This window comes from Phoca vitulina, unplaced genomic scaffold (genome assembly GCF_004348235.1).
Source record: "Phoca vitulina isolate PV1807 unplaced genomic scaffold, GSC_HSeal_1.0 scaffold2, whole genome shotgun sequence".
Classification (NCBI taxonomy): Eukaryota; Metazoa; Chordata; class Mammalia; order Carnivora; family Phocidae; genus Phoca; species Phoca vitulina.
In genome coordinates this window covers 59,792,416-59,815,697 of record NW_022589705.1, presented here as the reverse complement: position 1 = coordinate 59,815,697, position 23,282 = coordinate 59,792,416, and the positions used below count along the sequence as shown (strand labels likewise).

Sequence of the window (23,282 nt, the reverse complement as noted above, 5' to 3'; positions counted from 1 at the left end):
ATACAGTCTTATAGTATTTCCATTATAAAGATTTTATTTTTTTATTATTTGAGAGAACAAGCAGAGGGGAGAGGCAGAGCAAGAGGGAGAAGCAGGTTCCCTGCTAGGCAGGGAGCCCGGGCTCAATCCCAGGACCCCGAGATCACAACCTGAGCCAAAGGCAGACGCTTAACCGACTGAGCCACCCACCTGCCCCAGTATTTCCACTTTTCTTTTTTAAGATTGTTTTATTTATTTGACATTAAGAGACACAGTGAGAGAGGGAACACAAGCAGGTGGAGTGGGAGAGGGAGAAACAGGCCTCCTGCTGAGCAGGGAGCCCTATGTGGAACTCGATCCCAGGACCCTGGGATCATGACCTGAGCCAAAGGCAGACGCTTAACGACTGAGCCACCCAGGCACCTATCCATTTTATACACTAATGAGGCACCCTAAGTTTATGACTTGCCTAAAGTGACACAAACAGGACTGGTTTAGGACTATAAGAAACAAGAGTCCCAATTTGGGGTTCAATGCTTAGGCACGAAGGTAGGTCTGTTCACCCAAACCAGCAGTGCTCAAACTTTCTGATCTCAGGATGTGTTTATATTCTTTTTTTTTTTTTAAGATTTTATTTATTTATTTGACAGAGAGAGACACAACAAGAGAGGGAACACAAGCAGGGGGAGTGGGAGAGGGAGAAGCAGGCTTCCCACTGAGCAGGGAGCCCGATGTGGGGCTCGAACCCAGGACCCTGGGATCATGACCTGAGCCGAAGGTAGATGCTTAACGACTGAGCCACCCAGGTGCCCCATGGATGTGTTTATATTCTTAAAAATTACTGAAGATCCAAAGAACTTTTTTGTGTGTGGGTTATAGCTATTCATTCTCATATCATTAGTTATTAAAACTGAGACATTTTTCAAATACAAGAATACACTATTAACTCATTCTATAAGGCCAGTATAACCCTAATACCAAAACCAGACAAAGACATCACAAGAAAATTATAGACCAATGTCTCATATGAATATAGATGCAAAAATTTTAAACAAAATACTAACAAACCAAATGATTATAGACCAGGACACCAAGTGGTATGTGTCCCGGGAATGCAAGGTTGGTTCAACATATGAAAATTAATCAATGTAATATACCACATTAATAGAATAAAGGACAAAAACCACAGTCATCTCAAAAGATGCAAAAATGCATTTGATAAAACCTAACAAACTTTTATGATAAAAACACTCAATGAACTAGGAACAGAAAGAAACTGCCTCAACCTGACAGAGGCCATCTAAGAAAAACCCAAAGGTGACATCATACTTAATAGTGTAAGACTAGATGTTCTCTCCTCTAAGAACAGAAACAAGACAAGATGTCCACTGTCTCCACTTCTATTCAACACTGTACTACCCAGGTAGAAAAAGAAATAAAAAGTATCCAGGTCAGAAAGGAAGAAGTAAATCTATGTCTATTTGCAGATGACATGATCTTACATAAAGAAAATCCTAAGATATCCATAAAAAACCACCAGAGCTAATAAATGAGTCCAGCAAGGTTACTCTCCAAAACCAATATACAAAAATCAGTTGTATTTCTATACACTAGCAATGAACAATCCAAAAATGAAATTAAGAAAACAATTCCATTTACAATAGCATCAAAAAGAATAAAATACTTAGGAATAAATTCAACAAAAGAAGTACAAAGCTTGTACACTAAAAACTACAAAACACTGTTGAAATAAATAGGTAAAGGCCTATTTAATGGAAATGAAAGTAAATGCACAAACATCTCATACTCATGGATTGGAAGACTTAATAGTAAGATAACAATACTCCCCACTTTTAATCACCAGATTCAACACAATTCCTATCAAAACTCCAACTGCTTTTTTTTTTTTTTGGCAGAAATTGACAAGCTGATCCTAAAACTCCTATCAGATTGCAAGGGACTCTACATAGCCAAAACAATCTTGAAAAAGAACAAAGCTAACTTTATACAAAGCTACAATAATCAAGACTGGGTGGTACTGGCACTAGAATACACATACAGTTCAAAGGAGAATCCAGAAACAACTGAGAATCCACAAATAAACACAGACATTTATGATCAACTGATTTTTTTTTTTTTAAGATTTTATTTATTTGACAGAGACACAGCGAGAGAGGGAACACAAGCAGAGGGAGTGGGAGAGGGAGAAGCAGGCTTCCTGCGGTGCAGGGAGCCCGATGTGGGGCTTGATCCCAGGACCATGGGATCATGACCTGAGCTGAAGGCAGACGCTTAAGGACTGAGCCACCCAGGTGCCCCTATGATCAACTGATTTTCAACATGGATGCCAAGACCATTCAACAAGGGAAAGAATAGTCTTGTCAATTAATGGTGGAACAATTAGACACCCACATGTAAAAGAATAAAGCTGGATGGACCTCTACCTCACACCACATACAAAAATTAACTCAAAATGGATCAAAGACCTAAATGTAAAAGCTAAAACTATAAAACTGTTAAAAGAAAAGAGAGGTATAAATTTTTATAATCTTGGATTAGGCAATAATTTCTCAGGTATGACTCCCAAAGCAAAGCAACCAAAGAAAAAACACATAAATCAGACTTTATCAAAACTGAAAACTTAACATGCTTCAAAAACATACTTTACTCAAGAAAATGAAAAAAAAACTAGGATGCCTGGGCAGCTCAGTCAGTTAAGAGTCTGCCTTCCGCTAAGGTCATGATCCCAGGTTCCTGGGATTGAGCCCCACATCGGGCTCCTTGCTCAGTGGGGAACCTGCTTCTCCCTCTGCCTGTCACTCCCCCCTGGTTGCGCTGTCTCTGACAAATAAATAAATCTTAAAAAAAAAAAAAGAAAGAAAATAAAAAAAAAAACCAATATGGCAAATCCTCCAAAAATTAAATGTAAATTTACCATATGAACCAGCAATTCCAATTCTGGGTGTACACCCAAAGAGCTGAAAGCAGGGACTCAAACAGATATTTGTATGCCCATGTGCACACCAGCATTACTCACAATAGCCAAAAGATGGAAGCAACCAAAGTCTGATCAACAGATGAATACACAAAACGTAGTATATACATGCAATAGAATAATCATTCAGCCTTAAAAGAAAATTCTAATACAAGCTACAACATGGTAGAACCTTGAAGACATTGTGCTAAATGAAATTTCAGTCACAAAAGGACAAACACTGTATGACTCTAATTACACAGAGTAGTCAAATACATTGCGACAGAAAGTAGAATGGTAGTTGCTAAGGAGCTATTGCTTAAAGGGTAAAGAGTTTTGGTTTGTGAAAAATGAAAAAGTTCAGGGGATGGGCAGTGGTGATGGTTGCACAACAATGTGAATGTCCCTAATATCACTGAATGTATGCATAAAAATAGTTTAAAATGGTAAATTTTATGTTAGGTATATTTTACCACAATTTTAAATTTTTTTTTTTTTTTTTAAAGATTTTATTTATTTATTTGACAGAGAGAGAGATAGCGAGAGCAGGAACACAAGCAGGGGGAGTGGGAGAGGGAGAAGCAGGCTTCCCTCGGAGCAGGGAGCCCGATGCGGGGCTCGATCCCAGGACCCTGGGATCAGGACCTGAGCCGAAGGCAGACGCTCAACGACTGAGGCACCCAGGCGCCCACCACAATTTTTTAAATTTTTAAAAAGAGGGTGCCTGGGTGCCTCAATTGGTTAAGCATCTGCCCTCAGCTCAGGTCATGATCCCAGGGTCCTGGAATGGAGCCGCCTATCGGGCGCCCTTCTCAGCGAGAAGCCTGCTTCTCTCTCTCCTGCTGCCTCTCCACCTGCTTGTGCTCTCTCTCTCTCTCAAATGGATGAGAATAAAGTCTTAAAAAAAATTTTTTTTAAAGAAAATGGGAGACACTTCTGCAAATCATATATCTGGTAAGAGTCCAGTATCCAGAATATATAAAGAACTCTTACAATTCAACAATAAAAAAAAAAAAAACCTAATTTTTTAAATGGGAAAAGGAGGGGCACCTGGGTGGCTCAGTCAGTTAAGTGTCTGCCTTCAGCTCAGGTCCTGGGATTGAACCCCATATCAGGCTCCCTGCTCAGCGGGGAGTCCGCTTCTCCCTCTTCTTCTGCCCTTCCCCCACCCCCACTCTTGCTCTCTCTCTCAAATAAATAAATAAAATATTTAAAAATAGGGACACCTGGGGCACCTGGGTGGCTCAGTCATTAAGCGTCTGCCTTCGGCTCGGGTCATGATCCCAGGGTCCTGGGATCGAGCTCCGCATCGGGCTCCCTGCTCCGTGGGAAGCCTGCTTCTCCCACTCCCACTCCCCCTGCTTGTGTTCCCTCTCTCACTGTGTCTCTCTCTGTCAAATAAATAAATAAAATATTAAAAATAAATAAATAAATAAATAAATAAAAATAAAAATAGGGACACCTGGGTGGCTCAGTAGGTTAAGCATCTGCCTCCTTGCTCAGCAGGGAGCCTGCTTCTCCCTCTGCCTGTTACTCCCCCTGCTTTTGCACTCACTCTCTCTCTGACAAAATCTTTAAAAAAAATTTTTTTAATCTTTATAAATAAATAAATGGGCAAAGGATGTGAATAGACATTTCTCCAAATAAGATATACAAAAGCCCAATACGCACATGAAGAGATGCTCAACATCATTAGTTATTAAGGAAATGCAAGTCAAAACCACAATGAGATACCACTTCACCCACTAGGATGGCTATAATTAAGAAGATGAACAATAACAAGTGTTGGTGAGGATGTGGAGAAAACAGAATTCTCATACATTGTTAGTGGGAATACAAAATGGTGCAGCCTCTTGGAAAAATAGTTTGGGAGGTCCTCATAAAGTTAAAACATAAATGGGGGTGCCTGGGTGGCTCAATGGGTTAAGCATCCGACCCTTGGCTGACTCTTGGTTTTAGCTCAAGTCATGATCTCAGGGCCTCAGGCTCCAAGCTCAGCATAGAGTCTGCCTGAGATTCTCTCTCCTTTCACTCTGCCCCTCCCCCACTCACTCACAAGCGTGCACACTTCCCCCCCAAATAAATAAATATAAAATCTTTAAAGTTAAACATAAATGCATCAAAACACCCAGCAATTCCACTCCTGAGTGTATATCCAAGAGAAATGAAAACATACATCCACAAAAAAAATTTTTTTTTTTTTTTTTGAGAAAGAGAAAGAGAAAGAGCATGGGAGGGTGGGGGCAGAGAGAGAGGGAGAGAAAAAAATCCCACGTAGGTTCCACACTCACCATAGAGCCCAATTCGGGGCTCAATCTCATGACCCTGAGATCATGACCTAAGCCAAAATCAAGAGTCAGACACTCAACCAACTGAGCTACCCAGGCACCCCTCACACAAAAACTTTTACATGAATGTTCACAGCAATATTATTCGTAATAGCCAAAAATGGAAACAACCCAAATGACTACTAAATGATGAATGATTAACAAAACATGGTATCTCCGTAGAACACATTCCATAGAATGCAATATTATAAAAAGGAATGAAGTGCTAATACATAATATAATATGGAGAAAACTTGAAAACACTATGCTTAGTGAAAGAAGTCAGGCACAAAAAGCCACACGTATGATTCCAGAACAGGCAAATCCATAGACAGAAAACAGCTTAGTATTTGCCAAAGGCTTGGAGTGATTGCTAATGAGCACAGGGTTTCTTTTTGGAAAGATGAAAATGTTCTGGAATTAGATAGCAGTGATAGTTACAGAACCTTATGAATATATACTAAACTCTATACTTTAAAAGGATGAGTCTTATGATACTGTAACCTATACCTCAAAGAAAAATTTTTAACAAAGAATACACTATTACGTACTCAATCAGCCATCAAAGCAATGTTTTCACATATAGTATAGACATCACTCCACTTCCTAATGACAGGAGAGGGAAAAAGGCAAATATTATCTTAATATTACTACGAAAACAGCTGTGACTCAGAGATCCCCTCAAAAAGGTCCCCAGAGTTTGAATACCACTAGCCTAACCTAACACTTAAATACTTAATAACTGATCAATTTTACTTTAAATTTTTATTTATTTTTTATTTTTTTTATTTTTTTAAAGATTTTATTTATTTGACAGAGAGAGAGACACATCTAGAGAGGGAACACAAGCAGGGGGAGTGGGAGAGGGAGAAGCAGGCTTCCCACGGAGCAGGGAGCCCGATGCGGGGCTTGATCCCAGGACCCTGGAATCATGACCTGAGCCGAAGGCAGATGGTTAACGACTGAGCCACCCAGGCGCCCCAATTTTACTTTAATTTTTTAAAGTTTATTTAAGTAATCTCTACTCTGAACACAGGGCTTGAATCTATGACCCTAAGATCAAGAATAGCATGCTCTTCCAACTGAGCTAGCCAGGTGCCCCTGACTGAGCAATTTTAATGACAGTTATTTAAACTACAGTGTACAGGTAAGACTGACAAAATGCAAGCAGATTTCACTATTATATGTATAACTCACACTTTACATTCTTAAAATATATTTTTTTCTTACAATGTATTTTTTGACAACCTATGTAACTATACTGAACTTAACACCCTCCGCATACCAAATTTTGACAACCCAAGCTTGAGGTAAACACAGTAGTGGTTAAGAGCTCTGACTCCAGACTCAGACACCCTGTTCAAATGCTAAGTCTGCATCGAACTAGCTGTGAAATCTTGTCCAAGATACTTAACCCTTCTGCACCTCTTTTCCTCACCTGTAAATGAGGATAATACAAAAGGGTTGTTGTGAAGACTTGAGTTAATACTTAAGATCTTTAGAAAGAAATTACACATCATAAAATTGCAGTAGGTTATCTATTATCATTGTTGTTGTTGTTGTTTTTAAGATTTTATTTATTTATTTGAAAGAGAGAGAGAGCAGGAACCACAAGAAGGGGCAGTGGGAGAGGGAGAAGCAGGCCTCCCGCCAAGCAGGGAGCCCAATGTGGGGCTCGATCCCAGGACCCTGAGCCGAAGGCAGACGCTTAACGACTGAGCCACCCAGGCGCCCCCTATCATTGTAAATCAAATACCCACTTAAAACTACCAGACTATTGGGGGAACTGGCTGGCTCAGTCCGTGGAGCATCAACTCTCAGGGTTCTGAGTTTGAGCCCCTCGTTGGGTGTAGAGATTACTTAAAAATAAAATCCTTGTAAATAAATAAAACTACCAGACTATTATTTGACTTATAGACATACCGATTTCTTCTTGAAAGTACAGGCTGCTTTGTGCAAAGATGAGCATTTTGCTCATTTTTGCTGATGAACACAGAGCTTGCCGGAAGCCCACACTCCCCAACCCCCCATCCTATTGCTTTCTAGTGCTAAACTAGAAATTAGACAACCAACCCAAGTCAAGGAATGAAAAAACTTCCTAAGTAACTATAACAAGTGATTTCTTCCAAAAGTATTTTTATCTCAAAAGAATCTTCTAAGAAATTTAACATTCAGGATCCTCAAAAAACCAGCTGTTTTATCTGAAATACAGCAACTAGAAAGAGGAGAAAAGAATGGCATGAAAAAGGGTGCTTGACCGTCCACCAAAAACAGGGGTAAACTCTGTTGGTAAGGAAGCTGAAGAGAAAGAAATACTAAATTAGGAGTCAGAAAACACACTTCTAATCACAACTCAAACACTATCTCACTTGGTGATCTTGTTGGCAAAATAAAAATCCAAAGGCCTTAACATACACAATAACCTTCCCTATCTGGCTAGGGTTTCCAACCACTTCTCTCACCACTCTATCCATAAATCCTCAATTCTTGCCACATTGGATTTCTCACTCATCCTACTCTGAGCCCCATAACAACTTATCATCTTTGCATAGGCTACTCCTTAGCTCTGGACCAGCCTCCAGACTATCCCCTTTTCTACCTGGCAAATTCCTACTCATCCCTCAAGAGCCAGCTTCTTCCCTCTGAACTCCCATGATCTAGTGTGTTATAATTTATCTACATTATATGCAGACTGAGTTCCCTGAAGGGAGAGACTGTCTTCAATAATTTTGTATCTCTAAAACCTACCAGTGTCTAGCATAATGTACAAATGCAAATGTTTGATGAATGATTAAATGACTAATGAATGAGTAACCTTAGGCAGTTTACCCTACAAAATTGAGAGACTACTTATACATCTGAAAAGCAACAGGGCATATGTAATAGGAAGAACACACTGAGCTGCTCTGAATCTAACTCTATGATCTTCAGCAGAGACTGAACTCAACTACAAAAAAAGATTTCGTAGGGTTGTTACACTGAACAAGTGCAAAAAATACATAAGCATGTCTAGCACAATGCCTAGAACAAAACAGTTACTCAAATGTCAGTTTCCTTTTCTCTCCCCCTTAACTCAGGATAATTATGGACACCCAATGAATTAATTTGATATGAAAACAATTTAGAAACTGTAACACATACAAATTAAATCTCTCACTTAAGTGGAAAAAAAATCTAAACTGTTCATCTTTGCATTTTTTTGGATTTGTAAGAAATACTTGGGGACATCATGCTGGTTTTTAAACATTTCCCCAAATTACACAATTATCTAGAATTCTAGAATTAAAACTTAGTTTAAACAATCCTAATTCACTTACTTCAGTTTATTTTTTTTTTTTAAGATTTTATTTATTTATTTATTTGAGAGAGAGAGAGAGAGAGTGAGAAAGAGAGCACAAGAGGGGGTAGGGTTAGAGGGAGAAGCAGACTCCCCGCCGAGCAGGGAGCCCGATGTGGGACTCGATCCCGGAACTCCGGGATCATGACCTGAGCCGAAGGCAGTCGCTTAACCAACTGAGCCACCCAGGCGCCCTCACTTACTTCAGTTTAAGCAATCTTAATTCTTCTATGATTAAGAAGAAAAAAATCTACATATCACCTATCCTGCTGTAGACTATAGTGTTTTTTCCTTGTTTTAGGTCTTTCAAGAACTCTTCTTTTTTAGGACATATTGCAGTAATGACTTTCACTGAATTTTGTAACATTATTTTATGGATCCCAGCATTTGTAGCTTACTTTAGAAAATAACACATCTCACTGAATTGTTATATCAAAATGGTCTGATTTTTTTTTTAAGGCTAAACAAAATGTACTGGCATCAGCATTTATAGGTAAGTCTTATTTATTGTCTGAAAGCAGAAACTTTCTGTAAAAAATAAATTCAAAAAACTTTCTCTACCCACAGATCCTGATTTGACATTCTATAAAGAACACAACATTAAAAAAAAAAAAAAAAAGGAACACAACATAATTGATGCTTATTATGCATGTCAAGGTTAACTCTGAGGTCAAAAAAGGTTCTCTTACTAAACTGAATCTGCTCTGAGAACTAATAAAAATTCTCCTTAAACAGCTTTTTATTAATCAGAAATATTTATAATTGCAATTATAAATTTTTATGTTAAAAGGTCTAAAATTATAACGCAGACACTGTACTGTTCTAGCTAAATGAACTAAAAATAAAAGTAAATCTCTGTGTGATTTAGGAATTACAAAATTGAACTAAACTTATGTGCACGATAACATCTTGTAAATTTATCTGCATTGCTAACAACTTGACCTAAGACAATGAAAAGACCTTAATTTCCTCTTTGTACTCAGACATTTGCTACATTTAAAACAGTAAATGTCAATAACTTTCACTTCCGCCTCTGTACTATTTCAAGGAAGCTTTTTCATTTTCCACACTAGTCAAAAATTGCAAATAACAGGAAGATTTACCTAAAAGTTCTTTTTCAAAGCAACTTTCTTTTGTTTATATTAACCATCACATTTTTAAAGCATAAAATGCATAAAATTTCAAAGCATAAAAAGCTTATCTTCCCCAAAGTATATGGTTTTTAAGAAGCACTCTTTAAAATTTGTTTATAAAGGCATCACAGCACACTAGACACTAGTGAATTCATTAATTATCTTAAAGCAAGCATTCTAAATGAAGCAATATTTCAAAATTTTACAAGTTGTGACTATTAAGTACTAGGATGCAATGTGCACCCATTTTTAAGGAGACCTTACGAGGGTGCTAAGCCTAAAGAAAATTTCAGCGTACAATTTACTCACATACAGAACATGCTGACTGATACCAACAACAAAAAGTCAACTTTTTCTTTTTAACCATCCCACAATTCATCTCCCTGGTATGGCACCCTCTTAAATTGTCGTATCCAGTTGGGATTATCCAGTTTTATTAGCTAATAGTTCTCATTACTTTAGAAACAGGATATGTTCTGTTTCACCAAGTGTTACACATTTCGATACTACAAGACTTGGCGGGGGAGAGGGGCGTTTTGGAAACAAAAGGTAATCTGATCCACTACAGCTAATTACTAAATGCACGCCAACAATACACAATTTGAATTGCCTTTCTAGACACTAAAAAGATCACAAAATGAAGTAGAATGTCACATGTGTAAGGAACTACTTTTGTATCAAAAATATATCAAAATGAAGAAACATGGTATACCGAAAAAAGAGCTTACACAAGGTTCAAAATTCATCTGAGTAAAGATCTCATAAACTTATGAAAAGAAAATGTTCAATCAACGTTGTTAAAATAACAGTAATTCATCCCATTCAGGTATGACTAGAAACCTCGACGATGTGCTTCTTTCAGGTCTAAATATCTCATTCTTTTGCAATCCGGATACCAAAAGGACCTGAAACCTCTCGCGGAGGCGTGCAACACACACGGCTAGTGCTGTCTGTTTACAAATACGAATCTCAGTTTCCCACGTCAAAAGCGTTCATTATCACCATTCGACTGGGGGGCGGGGGAGAGAGAAGGCGGGCGAGCAAGAAACGAAATCCACACAGACACCTCTGCCTTCTCTCTTCCCGACAAAGGGTGAGCCCGGAGAAAATATTTATTATGTATTACATGAGTGTGTATATTTGCATGTTATATGTGTACATCTATATCTAAGGGGGGGAAATGAAAGAAAAAGCATACATGACAGGGAATCGTACTGGACCCAAGAGAATGCTCACACCAATCCCGTTAACTCAAAATCCGCCTCCCGGGTCTACAGGTTTCGGCCGGGAGCCGAGAACCTCAGCCTCTCTGTGAAGTTCGGCCCCCAAAGCGCCCCAATGCCCTCCTCAGGCCGCCAGGCCGCCGCCGCCCCTACCTCCCTTATCTAAGCCTTCCCATGGGACACCCGAAGCCCATTCCGGCAAAAAAAGAAGTGTCAGGCCCCAAGGGGGCGGCTGAGACACGCTCGGGCCGGGCCCCCGACACCTGCGAGGCTCGGCACCTGAGGAGGGCGAACAGGGAGCCGCCTGGCCTTCCCGGAGCACACCCCCTCGGCGCCGGGCGCTGCGTCGCGGCCGGAACCTCCGTACCTGCGAGGCCCGCGAGCTACAGGCGCGCGCGGCGCCTCCTCATCTCAGTGGCTCCCGCTCCCCCCGCCGCCGCCGCCGCCGTCACTGCCGCCGCCGCTGGAGGCCGGGACACGACGAGCTCAGGACTCCACCGCCATGTCCGCCGCGCCGCGAACTGCATTGTGGGGGGGAAGGGATGGGGTGGGGGAGGAGGAGGGAGAGGGAGAGAAAAAGGAGGACCCGCTGAGGGGAGGGGGCCGAGGGGAAGCCAGGGAAGGGGGGAGGGGAGCAGGGAGGGACGGAGTCTTGAATGGAGTCCTGACCCCCGAGAGTTGGGCAGGGGAGAGACGCGGAGGAGACCGGGAAGAGGAGACGCAGAGGAAAGAGTTCAGGGGCCCCCTCCCTTGGTTCTGGGGGCCCCAGGGCGCCTGTTAAACCCGGGCGGAGGAAGGGGGGAGCGGTAAACACCAATGGGGGGAGGGGCCGCGTTTGGAGGCTTGTGGCGGCGGCGAGAAACAATAGGGAGGGGCCGAGGTGGGAGAGCGACGCACTCACACTCTGGCCGAGGAAAGGGGCGCGCGCGCGCGCGAGGACACTCGTTAGCCCGCGAGGAGGGGGCGGGCCCTCTAGTGTTGGGGGAGGGTCGAAGTCACCGCGGGGCTCGCGAGGAGGGGCGGGGCCACCGAGCGGGGGTCGCGAGCTCCCGCTACCCGACGGGGCCCCACTCGGGAGAACGAGGACGCCGGCGTGCCTGAGCAGGCTGGGGTTACTGACACTGCCGCGCCGCTCAGCTCTAGCTCCTGGGCCTCCCGCCCTATCGAGGCCCCCAAGCGAAAAGAAGGGCCAGAAAGCCGCCTCAATGCCTTGTTCCAAAAGCTACCCCCCGCCCCCGACGAAGGAAGCCCGGCGTTGGACGTGCACCTTGTGGCCTGGCACACGGACCGGGCCTAGCCCGAGACTCCGCAGACCCTCGGCGCCTAGCGCGGGCTTCTGAACATCAAGGGGGAGCTGGACGGAGGAAACCAGGGTCGACACCCGCCTATTCACCTTTGCCACAAGCCCACCAAAGCTGGAATTCTTTTCTTTTTAAAACGCAGCCTATTTAGGATCAGCAGAAAAATCTTAACATCCCCCCACCCCGGGAAGATTTCAAAAATAATTTCACTCGGGTTTGCAATTAACTACCACCCCCTGGGACCCTTTTTCCTTTGCTTTTAATAGGTTCTTCTGCATAGTTATTTGAAGTCACGATCCGAGAGGACCTATGGTTTAGTTTGGTTTGGTTTGGTTTTTGTTTTGTTTTGTTTTAAGAGCCCAGCCTTGGACATTATTCAACCAACGTCTGACTTCAAATTGGACAAATCACACAACTACAATCCTTGCATTTGACACACACTAGGCAGGAAAAGGGTAGAACAAGGATGGATGTGATGGTGAAGGAGAACGCTAAATCTTAAGTATTTACAAAATACTGTCTAATGAAATTTCGTATAATATGTCTCAAAGGATAGAACCTATGAGAGGTTACAAAGAGAAGGATATTCCTGTGTAGTCCCATCTACTTCCCACTATATCTCAGAACTGAGTATTTATCTGTTTATGTCCATTTGAATTTGAAGCTTGTGAGAAGAGACCAAGTATTGCCCACTAAGTGCTAGGCCTTGAGCTGGGGACTTCACATATTTCACTGCATTTAACCCTCATAACAATCCCATGTGGTCAGTACTATTGCTCCCATTTACAAAGAGAGAAGGAGAGCTCTCAGAATAAGTGCATTTTACCCCTACTTGTCTGATGCCACGGGGCCCAGATAGAGTGCGGAGAGTAGTGGATTTCAAGTCAAAAGAGCCCTGATTAGCTTCAGAGCTTAGCTGGATGACTGGACAAATGTGCCTCTGAGTTTCCTCATCTCTAAGTTTTTAAAGGCAAAAAAAAAATCTACTTCACGGGGATGATGTAAGGAAAACAGCAGGACACAAAAGTTAAAGCCTATAGCGACATAAGATGATACCAACATGTCCTTCACTTTAGTGAGTGATACCAGTGTCCTTGGAACAAGTTCAATTGAATAAAATTTCCTGATTACTTAATTTAAGAGCAAAGCATTGAGTTCAGTACCAGATTCCTGTCTCCAAAAAGTTCACCATTAAGCAAGGAAGGTGGTTCTATTAAGCTACAATAAAAGCTAGAGGTCATATTAACAAAGGCCTGGGCTCATACAGAAGAAAGCATGATAAATTCCACTTGGGTGAGGCTTTAATGGAAGAGGTAGAAGCTGGACCTTGGAGGCTGGCCTGCTATGTGCCAGACACATGCCGGATTCAGAAAACATCATTTAGTCTGAAGTGTGCAGAAGATAATGAGTCTGAAAATAAAGGCTGGGGCCAGGGGCGCCTGGGTAGCTTAGTCGGTTAAGCATCTGACTCTTGATTTTGGCTCAGGTGGTGATCTCAAGTTCATGGTCAAGTGGTAAGATCCAGCCCTGCCTCTGCACTCAGCGGGGAGTCGGCTTCAGATTGTCTTTCTGCCCTATCCCTCCCCCACCCTGCCGTGCTTTTGTGTGTGTGTGTGTGTGTGTGTGTGTGTGCGCGCGCGCGCGCGCTCTCTCTCTCTCTCTCTCTCTCTCTCCCTCTCTCTCTCCCCCCCCCCAAATAAGTAAATCTTAAAAAGAAATAAAGAAAGAAAAGCTGGGGCCAGACTGAGAATCCCAGTGCTTCTCTCTTCTTATCCATTCGAGGTGACTCTGCCACCTTTCCTATTCCTCAAGACCCAGCTCAACTCCTATCTCCTTTTTTAAATATTCCTGATCACATCCCCTCCACTGAATGTAAACCATCCTTTCTCTGGATCCCTACATGTTACTTTTATAAGTCTGACCCCAATAGAATATAAGCTTGAGTACAAATACTCATATTTGTATTCCTTATAATACTTACATACTCGTTGAGTTAAAATTAAACTATAATCTTGTGTATCATCACAAAGTACATGTAGAACAAATATTATTTCTACTTGAAGAATGAGGAAACTTAGGACATAAGAGGTTGAATTAGTCACCAGGATCATACAGTAAGTCACAGGCAGGACTAGAATACTAGCCCTGTGTTCTTTCCATTGAATCCCCTGAATCCCAAACAGCTTACTGAGAAATAAGACAGTAAATGACTGCTCTGAGAAAATGCACTGAGGATTTATATCTGATACTTGCAAGGTTAAGTCTCTAAATTTAGCCCTCCAGTACAGAACTTCTGGGAGCACAATTTCATCTCAACTCAGGTGAAAATTACTTGCAGCTAAAGTCTTATTTCATCACAAATAACAAGAAATATAATTGCCCAGTGGATCAATATTCATATTCTATTCTCCTCCTAGGTGATAGAAAAACTTAGTCCAAAAATCATATTGGATGAAAAGGTGATCTGGTAAGTAAACCAAATCACAAGAAAGGTACCTCAGAGATAAGTCTGCTCAAACCATGTCGATCTGCAGGTAGATCATAAAGGGAACAAAGCACAGAGGGCTATATATGCCATAAAAACAAAAACAGGCTTTCTCTTGTAGTTAATGGGGAGTCACTGAATTTATGTAAGCAAGAAAGAGATATGATCTGATCTGCTAAAAGTTTTCTCTGAGCTCCCCCCCTTTTTTCCTAGATACTTGATTTCTTCAAGGAGAGAGACTTCAGTGGTTGGTAACCTTTTATAGACCTTGTCTGATGATGAGCTCCATACATATCACCCTCGATGATGTGGTCCTACGCCTTCTTCATGTTTGTATTCCCAGTACCCAGCACAATCCTGACACACAGAAAGTACCTAGAAATTACTTACTGACAGGCTAAGTTGTCTATAAAGTAGAAGATATGTTCAAAGTTGAGAACTTTTGTGATTCTTATTTATAGCATGTAATACCAAACATCCTAACGTAGTAGGTTTTCACCTCAAAAATAGTGTAAAGGATCTATTTCTTTTTGTCTTTTTGCATTCTTAAAATTAAATAAGCTAAAATATGTTTAAATATCTATTATAGGGGTGCCTGGCTGGCTCAGTTGGTAGAACATGCGACTCTTTTTTTTAAAGATTTTATTTATCTATGAGAGAGAGAGAGAGAGAGCACATGAGAGGGGGGAGGGTCAGAGGGAGAAGTAGACTCCCTGCCGAGCAGGTAGCCCGATGCGGGACTCGATCCAGGAACTCCAGGATCATGACCTGAGCCAAAGGCAGTTGCTTAACCAGCTGAGCCACCCAGGCACCCAGAACATGCAACTCTTGATCTTGGGGTTGTGAGTTCAAACACCATCTTGGGCATACAGCTTACTTTAAAAAAATAATAATAAATGTCTATTATATGGTAACATTCACCAAAAATTAATTCCCTTTCTTCTTAAAATCGAAGTTTGTTCTCATCTGCCCCAATCTGGATTTCATGTGCCCTTACACTCACTAGCACATGTGTATACTTGCTACGCATTGATTCCATTTAGTTTGTTCTGAGAATTCTATGTGTGGAATTTTAAGCTACAGCCACACCCTCTGGCTTACTTTCTTGAAACGTTAGAAACAGTCTTTTTTTTAAGATGGTTGTTTTTTGGAGGGTTTTTGTTTTGTTTTGTTTTGTTGTTTTGTTTTTAAATTTTAGTAAGGTCTGAGAATTAGGAAGGACAGACTTCACAATACAGTTGGATATATCAAGAACATAGATACATGTCAGGAAATGATGCTATATAGGTAACCTAGGACCACATCTTAAAGGCTATGTATGCCATTTTATTTTATTTTATTTTATTTTTTATTTATTTATTAGTCAGAGAGCGAGCAAGCAAAGCAAGCAAGAGAGTGCTAGCACAAGCAGGGGGAGCAGCAGAGGGAGAGGGAGAAGCAGGCTCCCTGCTAAGCAAAGAGCCCAAAGCGGGACTCAGTCCCAGGACCCAGAGATCATGACCTGAGCCGGAGGCAGACGCTTAACTAACTGAGCCACCCAGGCATCCCTATGTATGCCATTTTAAAAAGCAGGCCCTTATCCTGAAGTTAATGGGCAATCATGGAATATTTACAAGCAAGGCAAAGAAATGATCAGGCCTGCCTTCTACAGCAAAACTTACAGGTGATCATCCAATTTCTGTTTGAATATTTATAGAGAGCGCATTCTTTCTCAAATCTATGTATTCTAGATGTTAGAAGTTCTTCCTTCGCTGAGTTGAAATCTTCTATAATGACTTTTTATTTTTTTTATAATTCTGATCTCAAGAGTAACATCAGGCCTCTTTTTCTTCATATATAAAAACAAGGATATGGGGTGCCTGGGTGGCTCAGTAGGTTAAGCCTCTGCCTTCTGCTCGGGTCATGATCTCAGGGTCCTGGGATCAAGTTCTGCATCAAGCTCCCTGCTCTGCAGGGAGTCTGCTTCTCTCTCTCCCTCTGCTACTCTCTCTCTCTCTCTCAAATAAGTAAGTAAAATCTTTTTTAAAAATAATAATAAAAAATAAAAACAAGGATGTGAACTAGAACTAGATGAACTAGGGCAGGAAAGGGGCTTAAGGTCTATAATTCTGACATGAACTCTTTTTAACTCAGCTATTTTACCTCCCTTTAAAAATCATCTCTCCCTTTTTTCTCAAACAAAAATGAGATCCAACTCCACTCTAACAATCTCCCTATGACCAATTCTAGTGTGTTAGGATAATCTGATTCATCTTTGTATCCTGTGAAATGCCATGCACTCTGTCCAGAAATAAGCCCTCACCTATATAGTCAAATGATATTTGACAAAGGTGCTAAGACCATTCAATGGGGAAGAGGCAGTGTTTTCAACAAATGGTGCTGGAAAAACTGGATATCCACATACAAAAGATGAAAATGGACCTTTACCTAACACCATATAAAAATTAACTAAAAATGAACCTGTGACCAGGGTGCCTGGGTGGCTCAGTCGGTTAAGCATCTGCCTTCGGCTCAGGTCATGATCCCAGGGTCCTGGGATTGAATCCTGCATCGGGCTCCCTGCTCAGTGGGGAGCCTGCTTCTCCCTCTCCCACTCCCCCTGCTTGTGTTCCCTCTCTCACTGTCTCTCTCTCTCTGTCAAATAAGTAAATAAAATCTTAAAAAAAAAAAAAGACAAAAAAACTCTTTAAAAAATCTTAAAAAAAAAAATGAATCCATGACCTAAATGTAAGACCTAAAACAACAAAACTCTTAGATGAAAACATAGGGCAAAAACACTGGATTTGGAAATAATTTTTTGGATATGACACCAAAGACACAGGCAATAAAAGAAAATGTAGACCGGGGTACCTGGGTGGCTCAGTCGGTTAAGCAGCTGCCTTCGGCTCAGGTCATGATCCCAGGGTCCTGGGATCAAGCCCCGCATCGGGCTCCCTGCTCGGCAGAGAACCTGCTTCTCCCTCTCCCTCTGCCTGCCTCTTTGCTTACTTGTATGCTCGCTCTCTGTGTTAAATAAATAAATAAAAATCTTTTAAAAAAAAAGAAAATATAGACCAATTGGACTTCATAAAAATTAAATTTTTGTGCATCAAAAGACAGTATTAACAGAGTAAAAAGGCAACCCAAGGAATCAGAGAAAATGTTTGCAATCCTATCTGTGATAAGGGATTAATATTCAGAATATGTAGAGAACTAAAACTCAACAACAAAAAAACAACCTGATTCAAAAATGGGCAAAGGACTTGAATACACATTTTTCCAAAGAAGATCTACAAATGACCAATAAGCACATGAAAAGATGCTCGACATCACCAATCATTAGGGAAATGCAAATCAAAACTGCAATGAGATGCCACCTCACATCTGTTAGGACAGCTACTATCAAAAAAAACAAAACACAGAAAACAGTAAGTGTTGGCGAGGATGTGGAGAAATCGGAAACCCTGTGCATTGTTGATGGGAAGGTAAAATGGTACAGCCACAGCAGAAAACAGTATAGTGGTTCCTCAAAAAATTAAACATAGAATTGCCATATGATCCAGGGATGCCTGGGTGGCTCAGTTGGTTAAGCTTCTGCCTTCGGCTCAGGTCATGATCCCAGGGTCCTGGGATGGAGTCCCACATCAAGCTCTCTGCTCAGTGGGGAGCCTACTTCTCCCCTGCCTGCCACTCTCCCTGATCGTGCACTCTCTCTCTTTCTCTGACAAATAAATAAAATCTTTTAAAAAAATAAAATAAAAAAAGAATTACCATATGATCCAGCAATTCCATTTCTGGGCAAATACTTGAAAGAATTGAAAGCAGGATCTCAAAGAGAGATTTGTACACCCATAGTCATAGCAGCATTATTCCCAATAACTAAACAGTGAAAGCAGTCCAATTGTCCATTGGCAGATGAATGGATAAGCAGTGAATGTGGTATATGCATACAGTGGAATATTATTTGGCCTTAAAAAAAGAAGGAAATTCTGACACAGGCTATAACAATGGATAAACCTTGAAGACATTGTGCCAAATGAAATAAGCCAGTCACAAAAAAACAAATACTGTGTGATTCCACTTCTATGAGGTGCCTAGAGTAGTCAAAATCATAGAAAGTAGAATGGTGGTTGCCAGAGGCTGGGGGGAGGGGAGAATGAAGTTAATAAGTATAGAATTTCAATCTTACAAGCTGAACAGAGTTCTGGAGATAGATGATGGTGATAGCTGCAGGACCATATGCATGTACTTACTACTACTGAACTGTACACTTGAAAATGATAAAGGTGGTAAATTTTATGTTACATTTATTTTACAACAATTTTTTTAACTTGTAAAAAAATATGTCATACACTGTGATGAGTTCTGGTGCTGCAAAACTCTCTTCCCTCAAGGAACACTTGGAAATGTGAACAGATAATAATATACATGATAATTGTAATAATAAGTATATGTATAAAGTAGTATGAGGACACAAATAAGGGATAATTATTTGTAGCGGAAAAAATGACCAATAAAAGCTTGTATAATAAATATCCTTGAAACATCCTTGAAGAGTGAAGGAGACTTAGCCATTTAGAGAAGACCAGCATTGAAGATTAGAGGAGAAAGAAGGCAGAGCATATTTCAGAAAGCTGCACGCAGCTGACATCCTTAGGGCAGGTTACAGGAGATGATACTGGAGAGATGGACGGGGCCCGCAATACCATGCTAACCACTCGGGCCTAACCTGAAAGGTAGCACCTGAAAGGTTTTAACCAGGAGAATGATGTAGTATATCATATTTGGATATTTAAAAAAGATTAATCAGCAGTGTGTAGAAAAGAATAGAGGAGCCAAAACTGAAGGCAGGGAAAACAGTGAGGGGTTGTTGTAGAAAATCAAGTGAGAAATTATGAAAGCTTGAAATAAGCAGGAGCAGTAGGAATGGAAAAAAAGGGCATTTAAGTCAGCAAGACTTAAATGACTTATCAAATGTGTTGTGCATGGTGGAAATGAAGGCTTTCATGTGAAAGAAGCCATTCTTGTCCAGGGAAGTTTCACAAGTGCCAACTCTCAACAATCAGTAGTGGCTACTGGTACACAGTTTAGGAAAAGAGCCTAAACCTCAATCTAGATACAATAAGAAAGAATGGTGACTTAGTAATATCTGCCATGGATGCAGAATGGGAGAACACCAGCACATGACAGATATTTAACATTCTTATTCTCAAGTAGAGGAAACATAAAAATGTACTATGTGTTTTAAAGAATACATGTGGTAGGGATACCTGGCTCAGTTAGTGGAGCATGGAACTCTTGATCTAGGGATTATGAGTTCCAGACTCACATTGGGCATAGAGCTTACTTTAAAAAAAAAGAAAAGAAAGAGGAATACACATGGCATATTTCCTTTTTTTTTTTAAGATTTTATTTATTTATTTGACAGAGAGAGAGCACAAGCAGGGGGAGCAGGAGAGGGAGAAGCAGACTCCCCGCTGAGCAGGAGCCCATGCAGGGCTCATCCCAGGACACCGGGATCATGAGCTGAATGGAGGCAGTCAACCAACTGAACCACCCATGCGCCCCTCCTTTTTTTTTTAATTAAAGAACAGGCAAAACTAATCTCTGTTGATGGAAGTCAGAATAGTGTATATATGGACTAAGGGGGCTATAGGGGAGCCTTTCAGAGTGCTAAAAATGTTCCAGATCTTAATCATGTGTATACATATATGAACCACCATTGAGCTGTGCACTTAAGTTTGGTGCTCTTTATTGTATGAATGGTATACAAAAATAAAATGTGGAAGAAGTTAATATGTGTTTAAGGAATGGAAGTAGTCTGATATAACATAAGGTAAGGAAGAAAGAAAAAGGTTAGCAGATTACTGGGAGATAAAATTGGAGAGAGAGAATGGCAGTAGATTGTGAGGGGTCTTGGGAGCCATATTAAAGAGCTTGGACTTGATCCTGCAGGCACTGGGGGGTATCTCAAGTTTTGAGGTAAGAGAAGTATATGCTTAGGGGCGCCTGGGTGGCTCAGTCGTTGAGTGTCTGCCTTCGGCTCAGGTCATGATCCCAGAGTCCTGGGATCAAGCCCCACATCGGGCTCCCTGCTCCATGGGAAGCCTGCTTCTCCCTCTCCCACTCCCCCTGCTTGTGTTCCCTCTCTCGCTGTCTCTCTCTCTGTCAAATAAATAAATAAAACCTTTAAAAAAAAAAAAAGAGAGAAGTATATGCTTATATCTCTATTTTGGCTATACAGAATCTGCTTTGGAGAAAGATGTTTCTCTGACCTAGCTAGAATCTCAGACCCCATATCTTCTTGGCTAAAGGGATATCAATTTTATATCTATCTTTGAAAATCATGAAATGGAGGAGAATTCAAAAGTTACCTGTGAAAGCACAGAGTGACTTTAATTCAAACTTCAAGTATTTTTGTTCTAGACCTATCATAACCATATTGTAAAATTTCAACCCTAAAGAAAAGTGGCATAAACTACCAACAATCCCACCACAGTATTATTAGCCTTTTGGTATACTGAATTTCCTATGCCTTGTCTTGTCTTGTCTTTCCTTTTCTCTTTTTTTAACAACTCTTCAAGATAAGGCAGCTGGCTCATGCTTATAGGAGAGTACCAGGTGGGGCGCTCGGGTGGCTCAGTGGATTAAGCATCTGCCTTCGGCTCAGGTCATGATCCCAGGTCCTTGGATTGAGGCCCCGCATCTGGCTCCCTGTCCAGCCGGGAGCCTGCTTCTCCCTCTCCCTCTGCCCCTCCCCCCTGCTCATGCTTGTGCTCGTGTGCACAGGCGCGCTTTCTCTCTCTCTCAAATAAATAAATAAAATCTTTAAAAAAAAAAAAAAAAAAAGGAGAGTACCAGGGGCTAGGTCAGATATGGAGAGGCATTACCAAAAGTAGTCTCTGGGTATATTTTGGCAGGAGTAGGGCAGAATCTAAATGAAAACCAAGTCAGAAATACACTTCTAGATTTTTTTTTTTTTAAAGAGAGAGTGAGCGAGAGAGAGAGAGAGAGAGAGAGAGAGAGAGCATGAGCAGGGGGAGGGGCAGAGGGAGAGAGAGAAAGCAGACTCCCCTCTGACACCACCTGCGCAGGTGTTCAACCGACTGAGCCACCCAGGTGCCCCAAGAAATACACGTCTAAAATGAGGAAGTTGGGTGCCTGGCTGCCTGGCTGGCTGGCTCAATTTGTGGCACACTCAACTCTTGATTTTGGGGTCGTGAGTTCCAGGGGAATGCCCGTTTTTAAGCCTACTTAAAAAAAAAATTTTTTTAATAAATGAATTAAAAATAAATAAAATGAAGAAGTAAAGGGCAAGAGCGCAAAGGATGAGAGGGGCAAGAGCGCAAAGGATGAGAGGTTCAAGAGCTAGCCACTGCAAGAGGGCAGTATGCATTGGAATGTCCTTTTACCGGTGCCTACCGTATACTGTGAGCTGAGTATAGTCGCTTACAATGTTGGACTAAATAGCTGTAGTCTTAATTATTTTGGCCCCTTTGCACTTAACCTTAAATCATAAGCATTTCTTCATGACCACTTGTGTTTTCAAGGTTAAGTTCTATTTTTAATAAAATAAAAATTAAAAAATACTATTTTTTAAAAATAAAAGTTTTAGGGGGCTGCTGGCTGAGGCGCGGAGACCATTTGGCGGTGAGTCCCGGGCCAGCCGGAGCTCAAAGCCCCAGACCCCGGTAGACGCCAGAAGAAACTGAAAGACTTGACCCCCCCGCACCCCGCCCCGGCAGACGCCGCTGGCTGCCCGGCGGACCCCTCCCCGCCCCACCCCACCCCCACCCCCGCCCCGGTCCCCCGCCGCCCGAGGACACGGCCCTGACAGGCTTCGAGACCCGGGCGCGCCCCGAGGAGCCCAACGCGTTGCTGCCGGTGCTGCCATGAGTGATACGAGCGCCCTCTGCACAGTGGTTTACCAATGAAAACGGAGGAAACCTCGTTGGCTAACCTGGATACTAACAAGCTAGAGGCCAACTGCTCAGGAGAGATACGTAGACCTAACAGAGGATTCTTGTTTGGGCTTCTGCTTTGAGGGGCACGGGGCACGGGGGAGTGTGGCTACTTCTACCTGCAGTTCACGGAAACTGGTAGTGTGAAGGATTTCGGCATTCAGCCAGTGGAGGACAGGGGAGCGGGCGCCTCCCACTTTGCTCCCTTCCTCGAGCATCTGGGAATGGGCCTGATCAGCAGCTACAATGCTCACTCCCAGAATTCCAGTAGCTGCAACATGAGAGGGTCAGAGGGTGACCAGGACAATAATATAGACTGGCCCTGTGGTTTGGAGAAGTTAGGTATCTAAGTAGAGGGGGAAAAAAAATCAGACAAAAGTCCCAATTCCCACTGAAGATACTAGCCTTTTTTTTTTTTTTTTTTAATTTTATTTATTTATTTGAGAGAGAGAGATAGAGTGGGAGAGAGAGCACAAGCAGGGGGAGAGGGGCGGAGAGAGAAGGAGAAGGAAACTCCCCGCTGAGCAGGGAGCCCGATGTGGGGCTCAATCCCAGGACCCTGGGATCACAACCTGAGCCAAAG

At 41.8% G+C, this 23,282-nt stretch overlaps 1 protein-coding gene and 1 pseudogene across 8 annotated transcripts in view; one reads left to right on the top strand and one right to left on the bottom strand.

Moving 5' to 3' along the window:
* Nucleotides 1-11,889, bottom strand: part of TUT4 (terminal uridylyl transferase 4) — a 124,126-nt gene extending 112,237 nt beyond the window's left edge. For all 8 annotated transcript variants that reach the window (XM_032428971.1, XM_032428937.1, XM_032428996.1 and 5 more), the window contains exons 1-2: nt 11,875-11,889; nt 11,341-11,494 (exon numbers count right to left, since the gene is read on the bottom strand). The gene's annotated coding sequence lies outside the window, so the exon portion shown is untranslated. The remainder of the gene's footprint in view (nt 1-11,340; nt 11,495-11,874) is intronic.
* Nucleotides 11,890-22,668: 10,779 nt separating this feature from the next.
* Nucleotides 22,669-22,970, top strand: LOC116638496 (annotated as a pseudogene).
* Nucleotides 22,971-23,282: the final 312 nt, after the last annotated feature.